We start from the raw sequence: 12,660 nt of genomic DNA, 5'->3' as shown, positions 1-12,660 counted from the left end.
ATCTGACATGGTTCCTGTGGGGCGTAGACCCTGGAAGAAATCATCTTGCATTGCCCCATCAGGGAAACTACTTGGTTTGCCCCAAACTGGTGCCCAAGAGGGAATGACGGGCACAGCTTTTAGATGACCAAGGGATAAGGATCATGGCATGACACAGGGAAGAGCCAACTAGACAAGGGAAGAGCACCTTGGTGTCTATCCAGTCTCTCGAAGCCAAGAGACCCGAAGTGCAGGGCTCCCTAGTTCTCCTCTGATTCAGCTTTCTTCATTTGCCCAAGGTATTTTGCTTCCAGCACTTTCTTAAGAGCTCTGGTGGCTCAGCCACACAAGGTGGTTTACTCGTTCAGAAATTCTTTTGTGGTGATCTGAGATCTTTTCACTGTCTTTGTTCATTTCCATCCATCAGAAACTCAGCTTTTCCTTATACTTTTCCTCCTAAAAAATTTCCCGGGATCAGAAAATAGTCAAAGATAAGGAGGAAATGATTAATACCAGTGGAAAATGTTGTTCTGTGAACCAAAATGATAATTTGCCATTTAGTTTTGCAGTAGTCCATGCACAAACAGTCACAGAACTGAGAAAAGTATTCTTAGCCAAACTTCAAGCAAGGTTTTAAAAAAGATGTTCAGGGGCAAGTGCTCTATTTCAGACCACATCAGTACATATGAGCTGAAGTCAGTTCATGAAACCAGTGCGCATCAGTCAAGAATGAACTTCCCTGCTGTTGTCCCTGTGAGGTTCACACAATGTACCTGTGCATGGTAGCAAAGTCTGGACCCTGTTCCTTGTCAAGAGGTTGTCTGGGAATAGACAGTACCTGACGGAAATAATATGATCAGGTCAGACATATGGGGTTTTTCTCCTGGGCTGAGTACAAGGTGTACGTACAGAGGCATTGCTCATCCCCGTCTGTTGCTGGAGTGTCGTCTTGCTCAGGTTTTGCAAGAATGCATTTGTATTTTAAGTAGCAGGTTAGCTGGATGTTTTCCCACCTGTTTCAGTAACTACAAGTAAGCTGGCTCCATGAAGTGTTCTTTTCATAATGCAGGGTTTTGTTTTCCTCCTTGCTGCTAACTGTCCCTAGCAAATGAACCAGTGAATCAGGGCTCTTGACTCCCAGGACTAACGTGCCTGCTGGTCCTACAGAAGCACACCACAGCTACCAATTGTTGTCTTAACATTGAGAGGTTGCTGAGGATACACAAAACAGCATCACTGATGCATATTTGTGTGGTAAATGCAAACAAGTGAAGAAAATCTGATTACACAGTGCAGTTCCTGGTAATTTTTTAGAACGGATTATATGGCATAGATTGGCGGAAGAATGACCTTACTTTTATATGTCATGGCCCGTCACAGTTGAACTTTCCTTTTCCTGTTGCCTTCTCTGGGAACAATGCAGTCTGGAAAGTGTCAAGTGTGAGCAATGGGATCAGAGTATCCTGCAGCTCACTTGCTCCAGACTCCAGCTTTCTGCATGCAGGGCAGTGGTGGCATACTCTCAACTCAAGGTCTCAGCATGTATCGCCCTATGTTCCCAATGTCCCCTATGTTCTTTGTGGCTCAGCCTGCCAAGGCATGTTTGTGAGTGATGCCCATTTCACTTTCAAGACAGGGATTCAAGTTTTAGGCTGTTACCAGCATATGACGTGTGCAGGTGCTGGGATAGGGTTAATTTTCTACATAGTACCTGGTATGATGCTATGTTTTGGATTTGTGATTAAAACAGTGTTGATAAGACACGGATGTTTTAGCTGTTGCTGGGCAGCACTTATTCAGTCAAGGTCTGTTCACTTTCTCACCCTGCCCTGCCCGTCACCAGGCTGGCGTACACAAGGGGCTGAGAGGGGACCCAGCCAGGACAGCTGACCCCGACTGACGTCATGTGCAGCACGGGGAAAGGAAGAGTTATGTTTATTTTCCCAAATAACTGTTAGATGTGATGGAGCCCTGTTTTCCTGGAAATGCCTGAATGCTTGCCCACCATTGGGAAGTAGTCCTTATTTTGCTTTGCTTGCATGCACAGCTTTGGCTTTACTTATCAGCTGGCTTTATCCCAACCCATGAGTGTTTTCATTTTTGCCTTTCCCTGTAGGGATGCCCCATGTCTCCTCAGAAAAGGTCTGTAGTTTCCATAGATGACGTCTGCCAAATTAGTCCCAGGTGTGCCTGAAATGTGGCATGCTGCCGTTGTGCCAAGCGGCAGGGCTGCGTGCCAGCCAGGAACACGGAGCCAGAGCTCAGCAGAGCCAGGGTGCCATTGCCACCGCTGCCCTTGCTCCTGCTCCTCTGAGCTGCAGGGGCATCGCCAAAGCATGCAGGGATGCATTCACAGGCAAGAAAAATTAGGAAGCAAAAAGCAGATGCTTTCAGGCAAAGCTCAGTGAGAAAGAGTTGTTTTGCACGAGTCAGGAATTTCGGGAGGTGTCTTCCAGATATGCTCTGAGAAAGTTTATGGCATGAGGTTTGTGTCGGATCCAAACATTTTTCACCGTATTTCTGGTTTAGCTTCAGCTTCTCTCCAGTGCTGAAAAGCCATTTTACAAAGGAAAAGGTTCTGACATCAGACTTGGCTCAGAGGTACAGCGAAGAGAGGTGTCTGTGGAGCCATAGAGGGAACAGCTTGGCAAAAGATAAAGCCCCCTCGCTGACTGAGTACCGAGATGATTGAATGCAGACTCACTGTGCTTTGGGAAACAGAATATTACTTGGGATTGAAAGGAAGATTGCTCTGCTTGTATCGGAGCGTTGTTGTATCACTTTGCATAAGCCAGTATAATCGTAAAACCTCATCTCAGGCAACAGGCTTGGGCCAAAGGCAGAGGCAGGAAACAGAAATCAGTGTGGATTAACCTCAGCATTTCTATGTCTCTCTTTGCATGCCAGTAGCACAGCGAACTTTAGCTTTTGCATCTGAGAGTAGTTAATGTTTCTCTATGTGCTGACAATTTCCCGGTGCTGATATGACCCTGTTTTTCTCTTGAAATGAGCTGTGAGGTATTTTCATTCCTATTTATGCATCTCCTGCCACACTTTATAATCAAATATTTTGCCCTTCGTGTGTTTCTCTATTAGCTTTGAGGCTTGCTTTGATGGAGACCTTATGGCCCATTTCCCTTCACTACCCTAGCAGGTAAATAAACAAACACAGGGCCAGAAACCTTCACTCACCCTTATTTCAGAGTTCTTCTTCCCCAGTGGTCCTGGAATATGTGTGAGCAGAAGAGACGCTTACCTCATAGCCACATGTTAGACATGCGCTGGAACCTTGACTCCTCAGCACACAACTTGGAGGTAGGACTTGCCTTTGGCCCAGCTCAGCCACCATTGAGTTTTGTGATGCATAGACCGGTGGCCTGTCACCATATAAAAGTTATTAGTGTGCATCATGATACAGAGAAAGCACTTTTTTGGGTGGAGAGGATGTAATAAGTGCATGAGAAGAAACCTCAGTGAGGTCATTGCCTCTCTGGTTTTGGGCAGGATGCTCAATTTTCAGCAGACCAGAATTTTAGATATTTAGAATATTTAGATATTGTTGGTGAGGACATCTACAGCTTGGTTCACACTGGGGTCTGTGAACATCTCAGGAACTTGCACATATACTTTATTAGCCTTCACTGCCAGGTCTTTATGTCCACTGCAACCTGAACCATTTAAATTAAAGATGGGATGGGTTTGCCAGAACTTAATGAAAATCCAGCAGGAGATATGTCCAAAAAAAAAAAAAAGTATTTTATCCCCCTACATATTTAAGCTGTAGACCTCCTTTTTGTAGGATAATGTGGATGCCAAAAGTTGATTTGGGTTCAAGGGCTTATTAGATATGTTTATAGAAGGGAAGTTCTCTGTGGGTGGCAAATATTCAGAATTTGTGTCTGTCTCAGGAAGACTATGGGCCTCCAGTTGCTGGAAGCTGGGGGAATGTTTTGGTTAGGTATTTTGTATGCTTGCCCTATACATCTACATCTGCATCAGGGACAGAGATATTTGGCATGTGCCTGCGGAGATGCCCTGGTGGAGGATCTCCAACTGCAGGCAGCACTGGGACACATCTGGAAACATCTCCACGGTGACTTCCTGATACTGGTGACTTACCACTGCTTCAAGGGAAGGAAATAGATGGAGTCACTGGACCAGGTCTCGAGGCTATAGCTGCAGAGTGGTATGGGTACATCTTCATGACCAGCAGATGACGGGCACCCACATCAAAAGAGGCCTACGCTCAGGCTGCTTCCTTCTTTTGTATTAGTAAAATTAGACATTTCCTGAGCTGAGCCTTTCAGCCCACTTGTTTGTCTTTTCCAGAAACTTGGTCGTTTGAGTAATACCTCTATGGTTTCCCCAGGTGGGTTGCGGAAGAGTATCCCCAAAGGGATTGCTGGCAGTCGCCTTGTGTGCTTGGCGTGGGAGAATCCTCGCTTGTATCGCTCCTCTCCTCCCGCCGACACACCCTTTCTGTTGGCTGCAATTCTAAAGAACCTCTTGCCCACACAAAACTCTTCCCCTGCCTCAAAGGAAATGCAGGTGCTTGAGATTAAGAAATAAGTGCACTTTAATAAAGGCTGGAGAGTCAGCTTGGTTCACATGTCTGTTCCTCAGGAGCTGATCTTCGAACCATGACGTATTGTGAGAAATTTCAGGTTTCCAGGGTGGAAATAGGATGGGAAAGTTCCCTGAGACCAGTTTTACATTTCTGAACCTGTGAAGGAAATACACGTTTCAGACCTGAAGTAGGCTGAAAAGGGCAGGGAGATTGTATGCAGCATTTTTTTTCAGTCTGATCTTAACATTTCAGCTCCTCTCTCTTTGAGGTCCTGTGTGAGACTGCACAATCTCATTAAAACAGAAGGGATTTACTTCTAATGACACAGAGATTATGAACTTGCCACAAGTGTCTTTTTGTTGAATTAGAGGTAGAGACAAGCAATTGTAGATTTTTGTTATGACAGAAAAAAAGATGCAGGCACTAATATTGGTCAGGCTTGAGCTCATACAGTTTACCTTGCAACGGGGTAATTGCTGCTTATTGATTCTCCTCCAGTAAAAAATACGTTTATTGGTTAATGAAAGCAAATATTTTGTGGTACTGCAGCCCAAATATTGCTTTGTAGAGATGAGAGACAGCAGACTGTTAGATGTACAAGAAAGCATGGTGAATATCCTTCTGTTTCGAAGCTTTTTGTTCAAGATGGATTAATAAATATTGTGTTGCCAAAGGCACAGGAGATGCTCAGGTCTTGGTGAGGGGAGGACAGTGAGCTCTCAGTGTCAGCCTTTGGATGTGTTTGTAGATACATACTTGGATGATGTAGATACATACTGAGGATGATGTTTCTCTGTTGCAAAACTATCAATAAATATATACATTTTCCATATGTATATACATATATCATACCCCTGTATGGCCTGGTGATATGAGACAAGTTGTCAGCTAGCATTAACATTGTTTTCCATCTATCCATAAAGGGTTGACCTTGATTTTTGTCCCTGGAAATGGCAATGCATAAGTGGCTCTGTTGAATTAATATACAGTAAAGTTCTTTGCGATTCATATGGGTGTTTCAGCCTGAAACGCAAGAAAAAAAATCAAAAAATCAAAAAAAAAATCAAAAATCAAAAATTAGAAAATCAAAGCAAGAGACACTGTGGACTTCAGGACTCAGGAGCCGCTGCTGTTGGTGGACAAATGCTGTGTATGGTGAGCCAGGAAACCAATCACCTTATACGAGGATGAGTGGGACAGCAGGAAGGGAATCACAAAGAGAGAGAAGATACTATTTTTGTGTTGTACAAAATATGCTGTCATGCCTTCGAATGCAGAAGTGACACAAATGTGAACGAAGAGGCCTGACTCAAGCCTCGTTCACTAAAGCTTTGCTATATTTAGTGGTGAACAGAGTCTTGTTTCAGAGCTGAAATAAGCATCCGGAAAATCTGAACAGAAGAGCAAAATTATGTGGGTTTTATAGAATTAACAAAACAATCAGATTAGCTCTATGCATCATTTACCTTGAGTGTTTACATGGCTTCTCTCACTGTGAAGCGTTCTGTCAATATTAACTCACTGGACCTCTCAGCACCCAATAATGCAGATATCATATGAACCATTACTGAGATCTGCTTTTCTTCGACAGGTTAGACCTGCTAAACTTGGACTAATGTTCAAAAGAGTGAAACAAACTGCAGCTTCCCCAAGGACAAAGTGGTGCATTCCTGAGATGCACCATTTGAACTGGAATGAAGCCAGGGAATTCCCTATTTTCTGAGCTGACTTTTGTGTGAAGGAAAGTCTCCTATCAGGAGAGCTATGTGTTTGCATGCATTTCTTCCAGTGCAAGAGCTTTGAGTTTTTTGCTTTGAGATTCATAATTTGACTTGAGATTTTGATTTCAGATTTCTAATTTCATTGAAATTGGTCAGGGAACTGGGAATTGGTGCCCCCTTACGATTCATTGTGGGACTATATTCAGTGGCAAAAGTATGCCTGCAGCTTACACTGGCTAGCTAGTAAGCTGGGACAACGTCCTTCTGCAACCTTGTGGTGCGTGCAGAGGGCTCACTGCCCAAATGCTGACCAGGGAGAAAATTACTATCTGCACCAAAGCCAACTATGGAGCAACAAACTAAGTAACAGTACGACGGGACCACTAAAGGGAACTGCCCAGGTCACTCTGTAGAGGGGGTATATGAGCCTGGTGTTGGTAGGAACTGGAGTAGGAAGTGAAGTTCTGTAATGAGCAGAGCAGATTAGGGAAGTGCTTAAGGTGGATGGTCTTGAACCATGGACATACCTGGCTTTGTGGATAGATGTGGCAGAAGGAGCACAGAGAGCAGTCAGGGAAGACGATCCGTGGAAGGCTTGATGGCTGAATCTCATGGTTAACCTGTGCAGAAGGACTTGATGGAGCTTGGTGATTGCTTAGCCACTAGGGTCTTGGTTGAGTGGACCTGAGGTGGGAAAATGAATCTGCCATATCCAAGAAATCAGGTTAGAGAAGGCTTGAATGCAACCAGATAAAGTGTGCTCCAATACTGAGCCAGTTTTGGTAAAAGTAGTGGTGTAATTAGGATGAAGCTGCACCTCTGAAGCCTACCTGTTTGGGAGAGTAGAAGAGCATGAGAGGAGGGAAGATTCATCTCAGCACAAGCAAAAGCCACTGGGGTGTGTTTATTAGGCAATTTACTGCAAGGTATTATTGCTCTGTCAGCTTCCTAGGTTAAGTTACCTCTTGAGTGGGTGAGGAGGGAGACTTGTTGGAACAGCCCAGGTTCAGATGAAGGCTCCTGGTAGGAGTCTCTGAGGCTAACGTTTCTGGCTGCTTTCTGAGGTCAGAAGTTTGCTTCTTCTTAACTGAGCCTTTCTCAAGTGCCGAGGAAGTTAATGAGTCAATTCCTGAAACTTGTGGCAGGTTGGTATCCCTTATCTGTTTTCCTGGGATCTCTTGGCAGAATCTCACCTATGGGATGAGGAGCCCTCTGCTACTTGCCCAGTCCCAGTTTGTGGGTGTGCTCTCAGTCTATGCCCCTCCTGCAGGCCAGAGCAAGGGCTGGGACCACACCATCCTCTGGGTGCTCGGGGATGTGCAAGTGTGGGCACGCAAATGGGGAGAAAGCCATTATGTGCTCCAGTATGTCCATGAGCCTGGACAAGTGGTGCAACAGCCCTCATCTCCCAGTCCTGTTGTGTGGGCCAACCCAGTGAGTCAGTAACCTCTGGGAAAGAGCAGAAATTATCTGCACGGAGCATTGGAGCTGAGATTTCCGGTGGTTGAAATAATAGGGTTGCTGGGGTATAGCAGTGGCTCTTGGAAGGATCACTATCTCTTGACACAGGATGTGACTATACCGCAACCAAAACTCTGACTTTTTGACTATCTGATGAGGCTGATAGGGTCTAATTAAAGCGCATTACTTTTGTGGAGCTGAACTCTCAGCTGAAGTTGCTATAGGAAGTTATTGGTTAACCTGTGCAGATACTGAGCTGTAAACATTCAATTTTTAATAGCTGAGATCAAGGAATTATCTGAAAAAGCAAAATATGCTAACAGCTTGTTATTTTGTCACACTTGTGACCTCTCTGGGAAACAAAAGGACAGTAGTGGATATTAAAAGTATTACGCAGGAAAAATTCTGAGAAACAGCTGCTCAAATAAATAACATAGTCTGTGCATTATCACAAAATTGTACCAAGTTATATAATTCATATCTTTAAGTGCACCTCATTTCCCAGGTTAAACATCAACTTGTCTTTACACTTTAGTCTAAAGTCATTGTTACTTACATATAGATGTCATACCATAATGCTTCCCAAATGATCAGCCTTTAGAAAGCTTAATTACCCAATTTGTTGGGATTTGAACCAAACAAATTAACACACTGCCATTGGTGATCTGAACACTTTCTGATTTTTGAGTCTTATCAGTGGAGAAAAAATGTCTTGATATGGCTAAGCTACGACATAGGTAGCATGCAGGCCTCTCAGAAAGAAAGGATGCTCCCTGATACCTGCCCCCATTCAGTTGTTAAAGGCAAATCACTTCTGGTTTTTCTTCGATCTGCAAAGTTCTGGCCATGGTAATCTAAAAATAGAAGTGTGGTGAGACTGCAGGGAGGGTGAGAACGCTGCAGGAAGTAAAAATTCTGTTAGACAAAATGATATCCTGCAGTGCAAGGGAAGAAGCATGTCAGAAGTATTCTATGTTCTTCATCCAATTTCACCTTGCTGCATATAAATGTCATGTAACATACACACAGATAGATTAAAGTGTTCTGGCCATATCAGCCAACAGTGGTGTGTCCGTCCAGAAGGCACTCTGGACCCAAGTACATCCTGCTCTCCAGGCACAGAAGTGCCTTTCCAAGGACATTTATTTCCTTGTCAGCTGTGTGGTGGGCCCAGCTTTGGGAGTGGGAAGGGGCCAGGTGCAGGGCAGGTTGTGGAGAAGTGCAGATGGACTGCGAGTGGGCTGTGGAGCTGCCATGGTAAATTAAACAAGATGTAGGCAGAAGAATTTTAGCCTCATCTCCTTAGTCTCTTTTTTTTCTGTCCTTACGTCTCTCTACTACCAAGCTGAAAAATGTGAACCAGGACTTTCAGAAATTTCTGGAGAATTTGAGCAAATCAAGTTTAGGGGATCAGTCTGAAGTACTTAGAGAGAATTTGATGTTTAGGACTTATTAAACAACTTGGAACAAGAGAACTGGCACAAATCACACCCTCTCTCTCCCTTATGCTGTACACAGGTGGAGCAAGTAAGATGAACACAGCTTCCCTCTGTGCCCCACTACTCTCCAAAATCTGCAAAATAAACATAGCCAATGTTCTAGTCTCTCTGTGTCATGTATAGGTTGCATGGCATCGGCTGTAGCTGAAGGACTAATGTCCATTTATTTGCAGTTACTATTGAAGAAAATCTCTTATTTTGTTGCTGACTGGTGAATTATTTTGGAAAGCTGTAGCAGATGTCTATAATGGCTAATAAAGCTTTTCCATTTGTACAAACGCTGTGTAGGCTGCCACGTCATTCCCAGAAACATTTCCTGTAATCTAAAATTGTGAAGTATAGCAAGTTGGGAAAAACATATCAAATCATCTTGTATGCTGAGAAAAGGCAGTGACCTTAACGTAATGAAGCTGTAGAAATCTGCAGGAGGGTCATTGTAGTGACTTCTATAGCTTTTCAGCAAAACAATCTTGACAGAAATAGTCAACATGCATTCATTTTGAGTAGATGCTGGATGAAATATCCCGTGCACTTCCTTTTTCCTGCTCCACTGAGCCTTTAGCAGAGCTGCCTTCCCAGATGCATGGAAGGAAAGAAATGGGCCCAGATCGCAAAGCAGTTCCCACTAAGCTGCCCAGGCTAGCAGATTCCTCCTTTTTGTTTTCCAATGGACCTTTCCACCATTTTCTTGAGTTACACGGTTTCTCTTGTCTTCCCAAATTGCTCCCTTCCCTGCTCCATCCCCCTCCCTTGCCCTCTGGGTCATTCCAATAATGATTTTTTATACCATTGAATGTTCTTCCTCTATCATTTGGACCTTAGCCCCAAACTCCCAGTGTGATATTTCATCACTGAGCCCTTTGGATTTTGCAGGAGCTACCTAAAGCCTTGGGAAATCAAGGAAAAATCTCCCTTGAGGAATTGTCTAGGACTGGTTCTTAGAACAAGTCATGAAAGGATATTTGGGTCAAAAGGTATTAATACCAGGAATGACTAACTATTGTCTTTAATGGAAGTTACAGACATTTGGTAGGCAAAAAAGCTAGTAAGTCAATAAAGGCTTTTATTTCACTTAGGGCTGTCTTGTTCTTTCTTTCATTTTCCTCTATATTTTTTTCTCAAATTGTGTTTAACACCACATTGCAAAGAGGGTTTCTTGCAGGTATCAAGCGGTTCAGTTCTTTCCTCATTCATGGGTTTGACTGCTTGACTGCTCGCAGCAGCTAGATAATATAAGCAGTGTTAATAGCTCTCATTCTCATGACTGTTCTGGTGGCAGGGAAGTCGTCTTGGCCTTGGAAATCACTGTCACTTCTTGAACAATCCCTGTCACCTACAGCACATAAAGATGTGCCATGAGCCACCTTGCGCTGAGGTGCCAGGGGACAGCTCTGCAGCAAGGGACAAGGGTGGCTCTGTTGCCAACCCAACGACGTCTTGTGCAGCCAAGGTGCACAAATCACCTCAGTGGCGGGACGTGGTTGTTTGGGGGACCATCATCTTTTGGAAATGACTTTCAGAGAAGGCTAGTCAACTCTGTGTGTTTCAAAGCTGCTGAGCATTTGGTCTCAAAGTGGTTTTCTATTGAGCTCCCATGGAAAATAATACCTGAAATAATACCATAAGGTGCTATCTTGTACTTTCCTCTAGCATCTATGTAGCAGCATGTTCAATTAAGGTCTTCTAGGAAAACTGAGCGAGGACTACTAGAGGTATGGAGAATGTAAACAGCATGAGGCATAAACGCAGATGAAGTATGTGGCTAAAAGATGACTGCAAACTTCTTTGAAGGCTACAGGTATTGCATAAAATGCCTTCAAGAGGAGGAAAAGGTCAGAGCACTGACCTGCAGTTTAAAAACATTCATTCTGCACTGTCTAGTTGCTTTGCTTGTCTGGGCTTTGAATTTACACTTGGAAAATATGGGCTACGACACTGGGCTTCTTAATTGTAAAGCGCCTGGGGATTTCCATAATAAATTATTATTATTACATAAAGAGTTGTCTTCAGCAACAGGCATTTCTTAAATGCTAATAATGTTTTCACCTGCAATAGCAGTGTTGTCGAGATTAACCTGTTTAGGGGTGCAGCTGTAGTGCGGAAATTACTTTCTATGTCTTCACAGATCATATAACACAAAGCGCATGCCATCTGCCATGCTGACTGTGGAGAGGGGAACTTACACATCTTTTGGAGGGCTCACTTTTCTGTACTGTTCTTTTATTCATTTGGGAAACCAGGTGTGGCAACGTGATGCTGATCCTTGGTGCAAATGCAGTAACACTCATCTGGAATGGTTCTCATGTAATATATTCAGTTGCTTTTGGAAATCATTCTTGATCCCTGACAGTGAAATAGGTGTTGAAGTGCTTTTAAAAACCTGACTGCCACACAATGGCCTCTGCCTCAATGCTGAACTTCAAAAATAAAAAAATAAAAATAATGTATTGCCTCTCAGCTCCATTGCAAGACAGTTTGAACAGGGGTTGTTTCATTCTGTGCATGCAATACATGCAGCACAAATGGGTTGCGCCACAGTTGGTGCAGTTTAACACAAAAGTAACAAAATGCATCTGTATGAAAAGGAGGAAGGACTGTCCAGGACAGAGAGGTGGTAGCAATTGAAAGGAAACCTGGGCTGGCAACTCTAAGGGAAATTTATTGTAATTTACGACCAGTTAGCTCATGGGACTCTTCTCTTGGTCTGATGGGAAACCCCTTCTCTGGAGTTAATACAGAGGTCTGCCAGCCCCAGGCAGGCCACTTGCTGCATTTGCCATGTGCTGCAATGATGAGCTCATCTGCCACCTGAGTCAAAATCATGGTATGGCAGAGAATATGAGCACCAGAGATAGCCTGGTGTTACAGGGTTCAGAGAGTATGAGATCCAAGCCATCAGCCCCAGGACACCTCCATCCCTTGGCCCTTCAATTTGTGCCATGTCAGATCTGACCAGAATAATTGTGATAGAAATATTTTTCTTCTGGAGGAAAATTTTGCTTGAATGAACTGAAAACTCTTGGAGGAATAGCACTATTTTTGTGAAGAATAGTCATCCATAGGTTTAACTACAATGATGATTGGTTGTCCTGTTTTGACTTACTTGGACTTACTTTCATACTGATTTAATCACTTTTTTTTTTTTTTCCCTTTCGCTTGGTCAAAATTGCAAAGAAGCATCTCAACTCTTATGAAATTCAACCTTAGACAAATTAAGAAATTCTGTTCAGAAAAAAGTTTACATTTTTTTCATTCTGTACTGGAGGAAAACAAACTCAAAAGTCTGAGCATTGCCCACAGAAAGGAAATTCCGTGTATTCTTGCAGTAACAAACAAAACCTACGACTGTCGTAGTATGCAACAGTGACGATGAGAAGACGAGTATTTATGGTAATACAAGCTGCACTGCACAAGCACATTTCCAGCTGTTTAC

This window comes from Anser brachyrhynchus (genome assembly GCF_964034855.1).
Source record: "Anser brachyrhynchus genome assembly, chromosome: 19".
Taxonomy (NCBI): Eukaryota; Metazoa; Chordata; class Aves; order Anseriformes; family Anatidae; genus Anser; species Anser brachyrhynchus.
This window is presented reverse-complemented; position numbering follows the sequence as displayed.